This window comes from Mustela lutreola, chromosome 3 (genome assembly GCF_030435805.1).
Source record: "Mustela lutreola isolate mMusLut2 chromosome 3, mMusLut2.pri, whole genome shotgun sequence".
Taxonomy (NCBI): domain Eukaryota; kingdom Metazoa; phylum Chordata; class Mammalia; order Carnivora; family Mustelidae; genus Mustela; species Mustela lutreola.
In genome coordinates, this window is record NC_081292.1 from 49,450,973 (window position 1) to 49,466,317 (window position 15,345).

The following is a 15,345-nucleotide window of genomic DNA, read 5'->3' on the forward strand; positions in this document are numbered from 1 at the left end:
TGTTGGAAACTAGGGGAAAAGTGATGACACCTGGACAGAGGAGATGAACAATGGAATGGAGAAAAATAGAATTGCCATCTCTTTTAGGGGTAGACATGACCAGATTTTTGGGATAGATTGGGGGCAGGGAATGTGTGAGAGCAAAAGGATTCGAGGATAATTTCCGGGGTGTTCAGTTTATGCAGCTAGATGATATCATTTACAGAGATATAAAGACTGAGAGAGAGAAACCACTGTTGGAAAGCAGGGCCCAGGATCAAGACTGGATTTTAGACTTGTTAAGTTGGAGAAATCTATAGGATATGTTAATGATGCTACTGGATAGACATTGCACATATGACACTTGAGCTCAAGAGAGGCAGTTGGCCTGGAAATACAAAGGTAAGCATTGTTAAGATAGAGGGGAACTTAAAGCCACAGGGAAGAGTGAGGTAATGTAGGAAGAGAATTATAAAAGGAAGACTTAAGAGCTCAGGACCAAGCATGACAAACACCAGCTTTGAAAGATTAAATGTAGGAGGAAAAACTAACAACAGCCACAGAATGTGCTTGAGTTATCGGATAGAGTGTGTGGCATCTATGCTTCTACTGATGAAGGACAGAAAGATACATGCTTATGTGGAGCAAAGGGATTGTCCAAAAAATTGTCAGAAAGATCAAAAGAAATTATGGACAGCATCTGTCTGGGCTCTACTTTCCTGTTTGCTTTCAGGAAGATGTGATTTTGAAAATTTTTTCTTATTCTCAATTTCACAGAAAAAAAAGTGAGAGAGAGAGAAAAAAAAAGAGGGAATAGTACTATAGAAAAGTTCAGCTAAGAGATAGTTTATTGACTGGATTGCTATGTTAAGTATAATTCATAATCAAATCAAGAAGATTGTCTTTGCCACTATTATTAATTTGTTGAATATTAATAATGCAAATACTACACTGAGAATCTTTTCTGGGATGTATGGAATTCTTAAATAAAATTGGAGAAAAACTAATAGACACTGGGAACCATTTGAAAGTGCTTGAGAAGATGTTGACATGACATCATGAACTGAACTCATTGTTATGAGGTATACTGATGGTTCCAATAAGCAGGCAAGTTCTCCATATCCTTCAATGACTTTTTCCTCTATTTTCCCTACACTCAGAATAATATCTGATTAATGATGAGAAACTGGAGATTTCTCTGGGCCTGGGAATGGAGCCAGTAGCTTCCTATCCAAGATTGTCATTGAGATCTGTGAACAAAGAGATTAGCACAAAGCACGAGAAAGTGGAGAGTCAATGGGTAGGAGTCTACTGGGAATAGTCTAAGTACTATGGCTCCTAGTTGGCTTATATTCTGGATTGGGTGTGGTAATTCAGCAGACCAATTAGATATAAAGGGGTGGAGGATAGACTAAAGAGCAATGCTTGTTGTTTTTGTTGTTGTTTGGGGGGTATTCTATTGTTGTTTGTTTTTTACAGAACTTTTGTTTCCGTTTAGGCCATATCATGGCCCTTAATACTCCCCACCTGCTAGTCACATACCCTTGTATAGGTCTTTCCTATATCATATCAGGATTTCTCTGTGTTACCATTATAATATGGCAGAAGAATTGGTGTGCAACTTTCAAAGTTAGGTTGTAAAAGGCACTGGACTTCTACCTTGTCCTCTCTTCTGGCTCACTCACTCTGATGAAAGTGACCTGCCGTGATGGGAAGGTTCTCGAGTAGGTCTATGGAGAAATCCAGGTGGAGAGGGACTGAGAGTTCCAGCCAGAAACTGTGTAAATGAGTCATCTGGGAAAGGGATCCTCCAGCCCCATCAGCTGATTACAGCCATGGCCGAATCTTGATGCAACCTCATGGAAAGACCCTAAGTTAGAAGCACCTGCCCTGTAAGCTGATCCTAGATTTTTGACTCTCGGATAGTGAAATGATAAAAGTTTGTTGTTTTAAGCTGATAAGTTTTGAAGAGCAACTTATAAGCATCAGCAGACATCTCATTAGCTGTCAAGCCATTTTTGCTCAAAGCTGGAAAAAGGACTTGGCAAGGTTTGGCCCGGAGAAAGCATGTGGCAAATGAAGACCATGTAGGGTAAGAATCCCTGGAAGTGGATAGACCCTTAGGGATAAATCACCAGTAGGTACTAAGAACAACTTCATCTAAGCAAGCAGAATTTTAGGAATGGAGAACATTCAGTGGGTCATAGGGGGCATCCCATGCATCAGGCAGCACCAGGGAAGACTGTCAGGGAATTTTAAGGTCAAGAGCCTGGTGCAGGCAGCTGCGTGATGAGCCCGAGTGTGTCAGCAGGCAGTGCTCTCCCATCCAAGCAATCTGCAGCAAGGAAGACTCTTAGCAGGTAAAGATCTCAGATGAGAGCTGGGCTTTAGGCAAAGGGTGACACTTCCTGAGAGAAGATGGACACAAGGGAAAAAGGCTGAGGACAGGGTTGTCAAGAATTGATAAAGGATCCAGTGATAAGTGGTGTCTACAAAGCAGGGTGAGAACTTGGAAAATAAATTCAGCTGTTAGAAAAGGCCTATGAGGTCAGAACTCAATTAGTGGAGAGGCTGACTTATTGCTCACTCTCTCAGTAGGTAACAGAAAGTCCTATGATAAGATGAATCCACCTGCCCAATGTCAACCGTGGTCACTAAATCTGAGACAGAGAATCTGTAGATGGGAGGCGGGGCTGTGGAGGCAGAACTCCAGACAGACCTGATTAACTTGGATTGTTTCTTAATTCATACATACAGCTTATAACAGTTGGGCCTCCTCCTTTTCCTATTTTATCCTTAAAGATGTAAGAAGAGCATCTCAAATATCTTGTTTCAAATTTCAGTGAAGTAGAATTACTACATTTCGATATTTGCTGAATCATTTTATGCCGTTGTTTTCTTCCCTTTTTTGGTGATCTGTTATCTGTGGGAATTACAGAGTGATAATAATCTTTACATTTGTAGAAGCATTTTATAATTTTGAAAGTATTTACATCTAATTTATGGCACTCAAATGCTCTGGAAGGAAGCAGGGCCATTATTATTAACCCAAGGTTATAGATGAAGATACTGACAATCCTCTGATTGGTGCCTGAAGTCGCTTGGATGTTAAGTGGGAAAGCCAGGACACAATTGTTCTCTGATTTCCTATCTAGTGTTTAAATGAGGGATGGGGGGGTGGTAAAATCTATATTTAATATTTAAGTTTAGTATTTGAGGACATAATTTATTCTGCTTTCCCTAATCATTACGATGAAGTTCTAGAATATAAGTGAGGAAGGTCCTGAGCCGATGACCAAGAAAGAATTCTTGAGATGTCTTTGGTGCAAAATGGTGATTTTATTAAAGCACAGGGACAGGACACAGGGACAGAAAGAGCTGCTGCCCCAGGGTTGTGAGGGGTGGCTAACTATATACTACCAGGTTGGGGGAAGTAAGCAAGGTGGGAGGGAGGGTTTAAAAGAACTTTCATATGTTAAAGAGGACCTACAAGATACCAGAGGCCTTGAGATTGCCAAATTAAGGTTGTTTTTCCTTTCAGTAAGGCATTAGTAGTAAAATAGTTAGGAGCTTCCTGGAGGAATGTCACACTCCCGCTATCACACGTCCTTATCAAGGAGCTTTAGGTTGGGAGAAATGTAACTTTATGTACATTTCCCTCTGCCTCAGCCTCCCTCAATTTTATGCAGGGGAGGATGATGTTAGGGCTTCAGGAACTGAGTTATGGGTCTTTGGAAGTTAGGCTATTGATAAGAAAATCTTCTCCTTGTAAATCACTAGGACATTTGTTAACTGAGGGAGACTCAGGCTTTGCAGGACTGTGATCTCTACAAGTTAATTGTTTGCTTTCCCTTTAGGATAGCCAGGAGTGCCTGAAGAATGTCACATATATCCCCTGGGGGGTGGGGTTGCGGGGTGTCAGCTTCTGCTTTGTCCTCAGCTTATCTTCTGTGCCCTCATCAATTACTTTAATAATTTTGTCCAGAAACCAAAAGTCCAGCTAGTGACCTTTTCGATATTGAACTACATGATTGATTCTGGACATGATAGGGTCTGTCCTCTGATCCCTAGAGGAAGAGGTCCAGAATCACTGAGATACAACCACAAATCTGGGCACCTCATTTTTAACTGAAGACTCTACTGTGGCAATGACATGAAAAGTAAGGGAAAAACTAAATAGGAAGTAGGATCTCAAAATTAGTAGGTTTATTGCATATTGAAGGTTAAATTCGTGCTTCTGTATCTCTCCATCTGTTCATTTGTCTATTTGTGTCTCTCTCATGTATTTGATATTATATTTATATAGTACATATGAATATATGTTTAGATAGATATTTATGTATTTATCAAAATTTTATTTCTTCTTGGGGCACCTGGGTGACTCAGTCAGTTAAACCTCAGACTCTTGATTCAGCTGAGTAATGATCTCGGGGTCGTGAACTGAGCCCCACACAGGGCTCCACGTTCAGGGAGTCTTTTTGTCTCTTTCCCTCTGCCCCTCTCCCCACTGTCTCTCTCAAATAAATAAATAAATAAATCTTAAATAAATCTATTTCTTCTTATATCCTTTTGATGAATTTGAAACGAATCATCATGAGGAACTTCAAAATTATTTGTCATGATCAAATATTTGTGTCCTATATACATGGGGAAAATTGAAAGGGAGAAAAGGAACTATTGAAATAATAAACATTCCCCATGAATATTGATCTAACTCATGTAAAATGTGTAGACCCATGTCAGTTGCAATGCAGGTCACGTGCATGGTACTGCTGTGTAATTCCCAATGAGCATCTAGTTATGCACTAATACTTTTCATACATTTTCCAGAGGAAATTGAAGGGAGATTCAGTACCTTTTGCAGAGGAATCTTTGAAGTAATATTTGCCCCAGATTTCATAGCAGTATCTCTTATCTATTTAGCAACCTGTGTAATAAAATCATACTGTAGTTGTTTGAAGAACCTAGAAAGTACTTTTCAGACTCCAACTAATTAATTCCTTTTTTTTTAACCAAAATCAGTTTCTTTTATTTTTGAACATATCAACACAAATATTATGTCGATGAATAAAGGAGATTTTGATAGCTTATCTTTTGGTCTTTAATAAAACTAAATCTAAACCATCTTGGAAAATAGTTTTCCTATTTTACCTTGGAAGATTGTCACTGGAAGTAGTCCATAAATTCTTTAAGTAATCCATTCACAGGAATATTCTCCTCTCTTTAACTGTGTGCCTTTGCATACTTCAGAAAGCTATCCTTAATACATTTCTCATTCAAACAGTGTGATAACAGAAATTAAGACCCCAAAATCTAACCATACAAAAATACTCTTTGGAGGACGCCTGGGTAGCTCAGTCGGTTAAACATCTGCCTTCAGCTCAGGTCATGATCCTGGGATCCTGGGATCGAGTCCTGCATCAGGCCCCTTGCTTGGCAGGGAGTCTTGTTCTCCGTTTGTCTGCTACTCCCCTTGCTTGTACTCTCTCTCTCTGACAAATAAATAAATAAAATCTTAAAAAAAATACTCTTTGGATAAACCCGTGTAGAAAATGATCCATCATTTAGATGGGTATTTATATCCATCTAATTAATTCCTAAAAAAATTGGTTTTGGGGGGACACCTGGGTGGCTCAGTGGGTTAAGCCTCTGCCTTCTGCTCGGGTCATGATCTCAGGGTCCTGGGTTCGAGCCCCATATCGGGCTCTCTGCTCAGCAGGGAGCCTGCTCCCCCCAACCCCACCGCCTGCCTCTCTGCCTACTTGCGATCTCTGTCAAATAACTAAATATTTCTTTTAAATTGTGGGTTTTTGTGGTAAAATATACATAAACATCAAATTTTATCATTTTAACCAGTTCTAAGTGTACAGTTCAGTGGCATTAGGTACATTAATGTTGTTGTGCAACCATCATCCCTGTGCATCTCCAGAACTTTTTCACATACTGTAACTTGTGCCAATTAAACAGTAACTCTCCACTCTTCCCTGCCCCTAGCCCCTGGTAAACACTATTCTATGTTTGTCTGTATGAATCTGACTACTCTGGAGACCTTGTATAGTGGAATCATACAATTATTTGTCTTTTGGTTTCTGGCCTTACTTCACTTAGCCTAATATTGTCAACTTCCATCCATGTTGTAGCTTATATCAGCATTTAATTTTCTTTTAAGGCTGAATAGCATGCTAGTAAAGGTATATACCCATTTTGTTGATCCATTATCCACAGAGGGACGTTTGGGCTGTTTTCACCTTTTGGCTTTTGTGAATAATACCACTGTGGATGTTGGCCTACAAATATTTGTTTTGATCCCTGCTTTCAATTCTTTCATGTTTATACCTAGAAAGTGGAATTGCTGGATCGAATGGTATTTCTACATTCATTTACTGTTGAGGAACTACCATACTATTTTCCACAATGGCTGCACCATTTTGCATTTCCACCAGTAATGCACAAAGTTTCAGTTTCTCCATATTCATGCCAAAATTTATTATGGAATTAGCATCATCATAACAGAGACCCTCAGAGCTCTCTCCCCCCTTCCACCATGTGAGGACACAGTGAAAAGACAATTGTCTATGAACAGGAAAACAGACCCTCACCAGATGCCAAATCTGCCAGTGACCTGACGTAAACTGAGGTTTAAAGGCCACTCAATCTGTGGTATTCTGTTATAGCAGTCCAGATTGACTAAGACATCAATGCATGGTTGGGCCTAGTTGCTGTGGGCCTCTCCTCTTAGCCAGGAATACTTGATGTCTATCAGCGGCATAGCATGGCCCCAGGGAGGAGAGATTTGTAAGCCTGACAGGTAAACCTCCCTCTTAAGAGAATTTGCTCCTGAGATCCTGGAAAGATTAGGCATAGCTTTCTCTCAACTCCATGGCACATGTGTATCTCTAATATAAGTTGTCATATTCTAATTTTTTACCATGTGTCTTTGCCTTAATAGATTTTGAACACATTGAGTGTAAAACTCATTTCTTTTTCACTTTTGTGGCTCTTAAATTAAGCATAGTGCCTGGACTGTGATAGGATCTCAGTAGATATTTGATACTTTTTAAATACGTATAAATACACACACATATGTGTACACACAGCACATATACATATAAATATGTCACATTTTTTATAGTAAATATTTATGTACTTAACTATAATTCCATTACTCTAGAAGAAAAGAATGGTTTTTAGTGTTCAGCTAGCTAGCTTCTCAGCTACTCTTGGTTCCCAGTTACAATTTCCATCTTGTGTTCTAATTTTGTTGACTAGGGCCTCCTTTTGATTTCTATGCATGACTTTTTTGTTGAGGGATGGGGGGGTAAAATCGATGTTTTCTAACTATTCTGTCCCAAGGTCCTTGTCATTATTTCATGAGACTCAGTGTCCAGTGCCCAGGCTCTCCCATCAGTGATGAGTAGATGTTGCCTTTCTGCCAGATCTGCCCAATGCGGCTTTTCTGCAAGATCTGTCACATGCACACCAGCTCCTTGTTTGTTTCTGTGTTTTCTGGGCCACTAGGACAACCTATAGCTTATGTTGAACTTTCGGATATTACCTGTAGTTGTGGACCTCTAAACTGCACAGCATGTCCACCTGCCAATCTGGATCTGCTCTCATACGTAAAACTGTCCTTCTACACCCCACCGAGACATATCCTGAGCTCTAAATGGCTGCATGCCCTGTAATGGAAATCTAGCAAATGCAGTGTTTTCTTTTTTTTTTTTAAAGATTTTTAAAAATATTTTTTAGAGAGGTGGCAGGGAAGAGCAGAGAAAGAAAGAGGGACAAGCCAACTCCACGCCGAGCATGGAGTTCAATGCAGGGATGAATTCCACAATGCTGAGTTCGTGACCTGAGTTGAAATCAAGAGTTAGATGGTCAACCAAATGAGCCACCCAGATGCCTCCAAATGCAGTAGCTTTTGATAACTCGGAGGGTCATGAATCCATTTTGTACAGCAGATGAAAGCCCTCTCTGCAGAAAAAAATGGTTGTAAATATACGTGAAATCTTGCATCTGATTTCAAGCAGTTGGTGGACTTAAAGTGAAGGTGTAGTTACCTGGCAGATAAGGTTGGGGGGTGGTCAGACACAGTGGAGGAAGGGCAGTGATTAAAGCCATTGCCATGGTGGGCACCCACTGTCATTTCAATTGTTATTCCTATTAGATAGGAAAGGGAGGCAGTCATTTGGTAGGACAGGATTCCTTTTATATGTGATTTAAAAAATATGTATAAAAGGTATTTTCAAAAGCCATAGTCTCTAAAGTGGTTTCATGAATAGCCTGAAATATTGCAATTATTGAACAAGAAAAAGAAGTATGTTCTAACTGTCAGCAGGGGATGATTGCCACCTTCCACTTAATAACTTCAGTGTTGAAAAGAAGCGTGGGCAAAATGAAAAACCCACAAACTAAGCTTTTAAACATGTCCATAATCATGGGTTAGTGGAGAATAAAAAAATGAAGAAGTTGAATGATTTTGAGCTGAGACTTTTAAAGTTTGTTTTTTGTTTTTTCAGTTTTGCAAGTGATTCTGATGATTGAGCCAGGAAAAAAAGGGGGGGTGGATAAAAAAGAATGTTTAGATTTCATTGCTTTTAAAAGGAAAAAGAAGAATCTATGGAGGTTTTAACTGAAATTTTCCAAATTATTCTTTTTTACACAGAGGTTAATCAACTAAGGACCAACAATTCTGAGATGAATTTGATGAAAGCTTTTTGTTTTTTTATGGATTACTAATGAAGACTAAGCTCACAGAGGATATGTAATATATATATGTCAATATCATATATTTAGAATTTCTCATTTTGCAAACTATTGCCTTGTTAGTCATATGATATTAGTCAGACTCCAGAAAGAGAATACCTATTCTTGTGAAGATAGGTGAGAATGACTGGCTTTTAAGATAACAATGTTTATTGAAGAGCTAATTTCCTAAACAGTTATTGGAGAGGACTCTGATTTGTCCATGATAAACAGTTTAATCTTGAAGGATAATTTTTTTTGACAATGTAAAATGGGAGTTAATAAAGAATTTATATTTTCTGTCATAACTAAAGTAAGTGATATTTCTTGAATGAATTTTTGAGTAATTTTTCCCATTTCATTTACATGAGATCATTATCCAAGATGATTTTTATTTTTTATTAACATATAATGTATTATTTGTTTCAACATGATTTTAGTTTTCCATCTTTTTTTACATCAGTCATGAGAAACTATAGTTCAATTACACTACATTTTCCTTTAAGTAATATGAAAATAAATAAATGAATAAATGCCCTTTTCTTATACATTTCTGCTTTCCTTATTAAGAATTATCATGCTCAGTTCTGGGGAGAAAATAATCCTCTTTTGCTTTCCTCAAATAATTGTTTCCACCTGTCACCATAAATGGGAAAAGCTCTTTAAGAAAGTAATTGAGGGGGCGCCTGGGTAGCTCAGTGGGTTAAGCCGCTGCCTTCTGCTCAGGTCATGATCTCGGGGTCCTGGGATTGAGGCCCGCGTCGGGCTCTCTGCTCGGCGGGGAGCCTGCTTCCTCCTCTCTCTCTGCCTGCCTCTCTGCCTGCTTGTGATCGCTCTCTGTCAAATAAATAAATAAAATCTTTAAAAAAAAAAAAAAAAGAAAGTAATTGAGGGCACCTGGGTGGCTCAGTTGGTTAAGCAACTGCCTTCGGCTCAGGTCATGATCCTGGAGTCCCGGGATCGAGTCCCACATTGAGCCCTCTGCTCATCAGGGAGCTGGCTTCTCCCTCTGCCCCTCACCCCATTATGCTCGCTCTCTCTCTCAAATAAATAAAATCTTTTTTTTTTAAGATTTTATTGATTTATTTGACAGAGAGAGAGATCAGAAATAGGCAGAGAGACAGACAGAGAGAGAGATGAGGAGAAGCAGGCTCCCTGCTGAGCAGAGAGCCCAATGCGGGACTCGATCCCAGGCCCCTGGGATCATGACCTGAGCCGAAGGCAGAGGCTTAACCCACTGAGCCACCCAGGTGCCCCTCAAATAAATAAAATCTTAAAAAAAAAAAAAGTAATTGAAAAATGTGGTAGGTTCCATTAATCACCAATATCCAATATCCGTATACATCTAGGCATATGGGAGGATTGCCTATCCCCTTCCATTTGACAGGTCATGTGACTGGTTCCAGACAGTGAACTGTAAGTCAGTTCCATAGCCAAACATTTAATTGCCCATCCTAGACACTCCAGAGGATTCTTCTCTTACCACAGTAACAATGGAGGCATGTGTAAAGATGAATCCACCATTAGTTTGGGCTCCTTGAGGCACTATGATGAACAGAGCAATGAGCAGAGCCCCTGCCAACCTACACTGGTCATTAGCATATGTTACAGAGAAATATTTCTGTTTTAAGCTCTGAAATTTTGGTAGTGTTAATTAGCACAGTATAACCTAAGCTATTCTAACTAATACGGGGAGAACAATTAATAACACTTACTATTAATAATTTAGTTAAAACAACTACTAATAATTCTAATACAAACTGGTATAGACTTGGTAGATACCATACATCAGACACTTAAACTACACTATGAGGTAATTGTTAATATAATTTTTATTTTATAGATGAGACAACTGAGACTGAGAGACTAAGTAAAAGATTACCCAATTAAGAACTATTAGAATGAGGATTTGAACCTGAATAGATTTACTCCCTAATTTAACTTTTAACCAGACCTTCTAATAACTCTCCAATTGTACTTTCTAAGACTTCATCAGTGCATCCCAGGGAAAATAATGTTCCTGATTATACCTCAGATGTTTCAACTTTTGTCAATAATTGTGGATAAGAAGAATTATCGCAAGCTAGTTTTTTTTTTACTCCCTTAATGAAACCATATATAAAGCTTTTAAAGTTGAATTAACAATGAGGGACTATCTGTTATAAATTAGGTGTTCTACTAGGTGCATTTTACATGTGTTTTTCACTTATTCCTCCTTGAGATCCTTTCAATTTATAATATTCTAACCCCACTTTATAGAAAAAAAAAATTGAAGGACCAGGGAAGATATGTATCATGTCCAAGATCACCCAGTTTATAGATGGCAGAGGAGTTTAAAGTTCTGACTTACAATCCCATTCCTTTCCTGTTAGGAGAGAATTCATGCACATAAACACAGTAAATGAAGCAAAGCTCTGTACGGTTGGTTCTTTTAGGATGGACTGGGTCTTGAACAAAGTTGGCTTAGGGGACTGTGAGAATTCCTGCCAGCTCTGGATTCTTGGCAATCAGAGCGAGTCTCATCATGCTGGTTCAGAGTGTGTGCAATATTCAGTCTCGTAACCTGACAGCACTGAACTGGGAAATGACTCTCCCTGCAGCGCTTGAGGGGAAAGTGCAGATTCGATTTCCAAATGTGCCTGAAATGACACTGCAAAAGGCACAGACATACCATCTGTTATAGCTTTGGGTTGTTGTAAAGGTTTCATCTTGAATACCCGAAAATTTCTCCCTTTAGAAGAAAACTATCAGTGAGCACCAGGGTTTGAGTCAACTACAGCTTCCTGGCTTCCATACCATTCTGACTGACGCTTCTGTCCATGATGTGACATCGGTTTTTCATTAGGTCCCTCCACTGTGTACTTCTACCTTTGCATTTCCAAACTCCAATTAAAAAAAAAAAAAGTTAAGTGAACGTCTTCATATTTTTCCCCTTAATCTTATCATTGACTAGTCTGTAATGTTGGCATCATGACCAATCTCCACTAAAATTCAAATTTCAATTCCGTGTGAGCACAAGATTGCCATGGGAGCAGTACAGAACAAGGAAGACTTGATTCCTGTTGCATTCAGTCTTAACCATATTTGATTTGTCAGTAAAATTCCACAGCAAGCTGGCAGTACCTTCCTCCAGGTGTGATAAAGTATCTTTTATCATAATACAAATAAGTATAAAGCCCTGCCCTTCACTGACTCTGAATCTTGAAGTTTCTCTATGGAATGTTCTGAGCTCCTGACACCTCTCTGCCCATGAAAAGCTTACTTTAGTTTCTTTAAACAGTGTTTGTCAAAGGTTAGGACTAATTATAACTTTAACTCTGCTTTTGGAACCAAATCAAATCCAAAGTGTTAATGTCTTTAAAATTTCGTCCATGACTGGCATTTAGAGTCTTCTTGAGCATTTGGAATTTACAGAGCTGAATTTTTTTTTTTTAAAGATTTTATTTATTTATTTGACAGGCAGAGATCACAAGTAGGCAGAGAGGCAGGCAGAGAGAGAGAGGAAGGAAAGCAGGCTCCCTGCTGAGCAGAGAGTCCAATGCGGGGAGGGCTTGATCCCAGGACCCTGAGATCATGACCTGAGCCGAAGGCAGAGGCTTTAACCCACTGAACCACTCAGGCGCCCCACAGAGCTGAATTTTTTTGGTGGAAGAGTCTGAGCATAGTTGATAAAAGAGATAAAATGTCCAAGGTCTGAGTCTTCACTCTATCTTCTACCTCCAAGAGCCGGACATAGGATCGCTAGAAGGCAGCCTTTTCCTGTCAGACATACAGCAGGAAGGTGTGTAGACTGCAATCAACATTTTCCTTTTGAATATTTTGGAATAAAAAAAATTGGGAGTGGGAATCACCGGAGTCACTGGTGTTTCTTGCAAGTAGAAATGCACAATGAAGCACAGAGCACCGTAAGTCAAATAAGAGAAGAAAATTGTGTTAGAATTTTGCCAGCTTGTTATCCCCAGAGTGTTGAAGCATACCTTGGGTATAATTTCTTGAACTTATACATGTCACATTTCAACTTATTTTTATCTTTTCGTTCGTTGCCCATCTCCTCCCACACTCTCACCACTACGAGCACGCTGGACAATAGAGTCAAAGAAAAGAAAGAATTTAATAGCAAAATGGCAGAATTCTTTCCTTCTTAATAATACTTACTCTGCTTACTATTTCATTAACACTAGTCAAACTGTTTTAAAGTGAAAAAATATGAGTGCGGGAAGGTGAAGGAAGCAAAGTCGTAGGCCACTAAAAATTTATCTCAAATTAAAATATAAATGTGAGGGAATTGTGCTTCTGGGAACAAAGGTTTCTTGTTTTTTTCTTATTTAGCATTGTGGCTTTCATTCAGGTTCCTGAGTTTGGTAGACTTTTCCTGGAATTACCTCGATTTTCTGGACTCCTTAATAAAGCAACCCCCTTCCACATGCAGGCTCAGGGCAGACAATACTGGGCTCTGAGCCCAGAATGATCGCGGAGATCATCGGAAATGTGTGTTGTTACGTGGATTAAAGTTGAGATTAAATGGATGAGATTCAACAGAAAACAGGAAGAGACAAGAACGGAAGCTTACAGGGGAAAAAATGCAAGGAGCCCCTATATATTTGAATGGACGTTCAAGGTTTTTCATAATAAGTAAAATGCAAGCTAAAACGTCACTGAACTGAACTGAAACAAATAAATGTGACATTTATTCTCAGTATTTTAAAAATTTTGTGGAACATCAATGTTTCTTAAGATTGTAAGAAAAAAATTTTTGTCTTGGGCGACTGGGTGGCTCAGTGGGTTAAGCTGCTGCCTTCGGCTCAGGTCATGATCTCAGAGTCCTGGGATCGAGTCCCGCATCGGGCTCTCTGCTCAGCGAGGAGCCTACTTCCTCCTCTCTCTCTGCCTGCCTCTCCATCTATTTGTGATTTCTCTCGGTCAAAAAAAAAAAAAAAAATCTTAAAAAAAAATTTTTGTCTCTTCAATTACCATCCCTTCCCCCTCCCTGACCCCCCCCCCCCAACGCACGCGCGCGCGTGCGCCACACACACACACACACACACACTTAAAGAGTTCTGTGGTAAATAAATAAGTTTGTGTTAATAAGTTTGGGAATCTTCTTTTGATGATTCATAATGTGGTGAAGCTTATTGAAGCCTTTAAGAAATTTGAAGTTAAGTTGGACTCTTTGACATCGTTTAACAAGAGCATCATTGCCGCAAGAATACTGATTGCATTTTTAGTAATTCCAGCTTCAGAAAAGCTGTGCTAGAAATACCAGTAAGAATGAAGCGCCACATTTTCAGCAACTTAAGCCCTGGGCAAATTGGAACTTTGAGTTAGCAGCACATAATTGTGGAGGATGTAGTAAAGCTACATGGTCAGTGACGTGGGCCTGGTTGTCAGAAAGCCTTCTTGCATCCAGCTTGTATCTGCAGGTTTGACTTTTCATTATAAACACTGGAGATGTTTATATATACTTCAGTGTTACTGGGAGAGCCTGGCACATTTTGAAGGACTGAAAGACCCTGAAAGACTGAAAGACTGGAATTTGGAAGCCTCAAGAAAAAATGTTTCTTTAGAGTTAGTAAATGGCTCTAGACATGTCAACCAAATCAATTTCCTCCTTATTTGTTGGTAATTATAGGTTCATGAGAGTCTTTTTCTTTTTTTCTTTTGGACCAAAGCAGGTAGCCTCCCGAGTAGCCCTGGCATGATTTCATGGCTAGAAGCAAATGTAATGAAGCAGTGGGTCAGCTGTTCTCAGCCTGTGAGAGTTATCAACAAAAATATAATTCTGAGGACATGAGGGAAAGAAAGTGTATCTCTTTATCATGTATTTATCTTGCTGCTTTCTGTATTAATATTGACTGACATTTACTTGTTTTTTTTTCTTTATTATTCCTGTGGCTTCCAAATCCACATCATATATTTATAAGAAGAAAAAATAAATGTGCTGGTTTTTTCCTTTTCATATATAAACATGCTGATGTATAGGAATGTACCATAAAATAATGATCTAGGAAGGAAGGAAGAGAAACCCTGGGGAAATGATAAAAAAAGGTAAAAAGTCTATAAAGTTAGAGATATCTTGAAGGGCAAAAAGAAACTAAAAGGAAACAATTCTGGCAATTGTCAATGAAGTGAATTGGTGCTCCTGTCTCTGAGAAGCATTGTCAAGAATTTGGTGATAGGAGCCAAAGCAGGAATATCAGGTTAACATGAACTTTGAATTTCCAGAGGATTATTTGAACCAGATAGTGATGCAAATACTTTCCTGATATTTGGTATGGCATTTTAGGTTCCTGGAACTTCTTCAAAAGCCTTTTCATAAGAGTACTCGTCTAATATTTTAAATACTCTTAGAAGTGGTAGGTTTTGAGAGTATATGGATGTGAGTTATGTCATTACCAACTGCCATTGAGTCAGAATAATCTGGGGAAATTCATGCAAAATTGCACAGATATGTAAAAGAAAAAAAAATAATAATTGCACTGGTTTGTCTGCTACCCATCTTTTTTTCCCTAAAGTACCTTTCACTGCAGTGGACCACCATGGCCAGTAAAGACAATCTTGAAGCTATGAAGTGTTAGTTTTTTGCGGAAGTTCAGGAAATGAAAACAACTGTTTTATTCAATC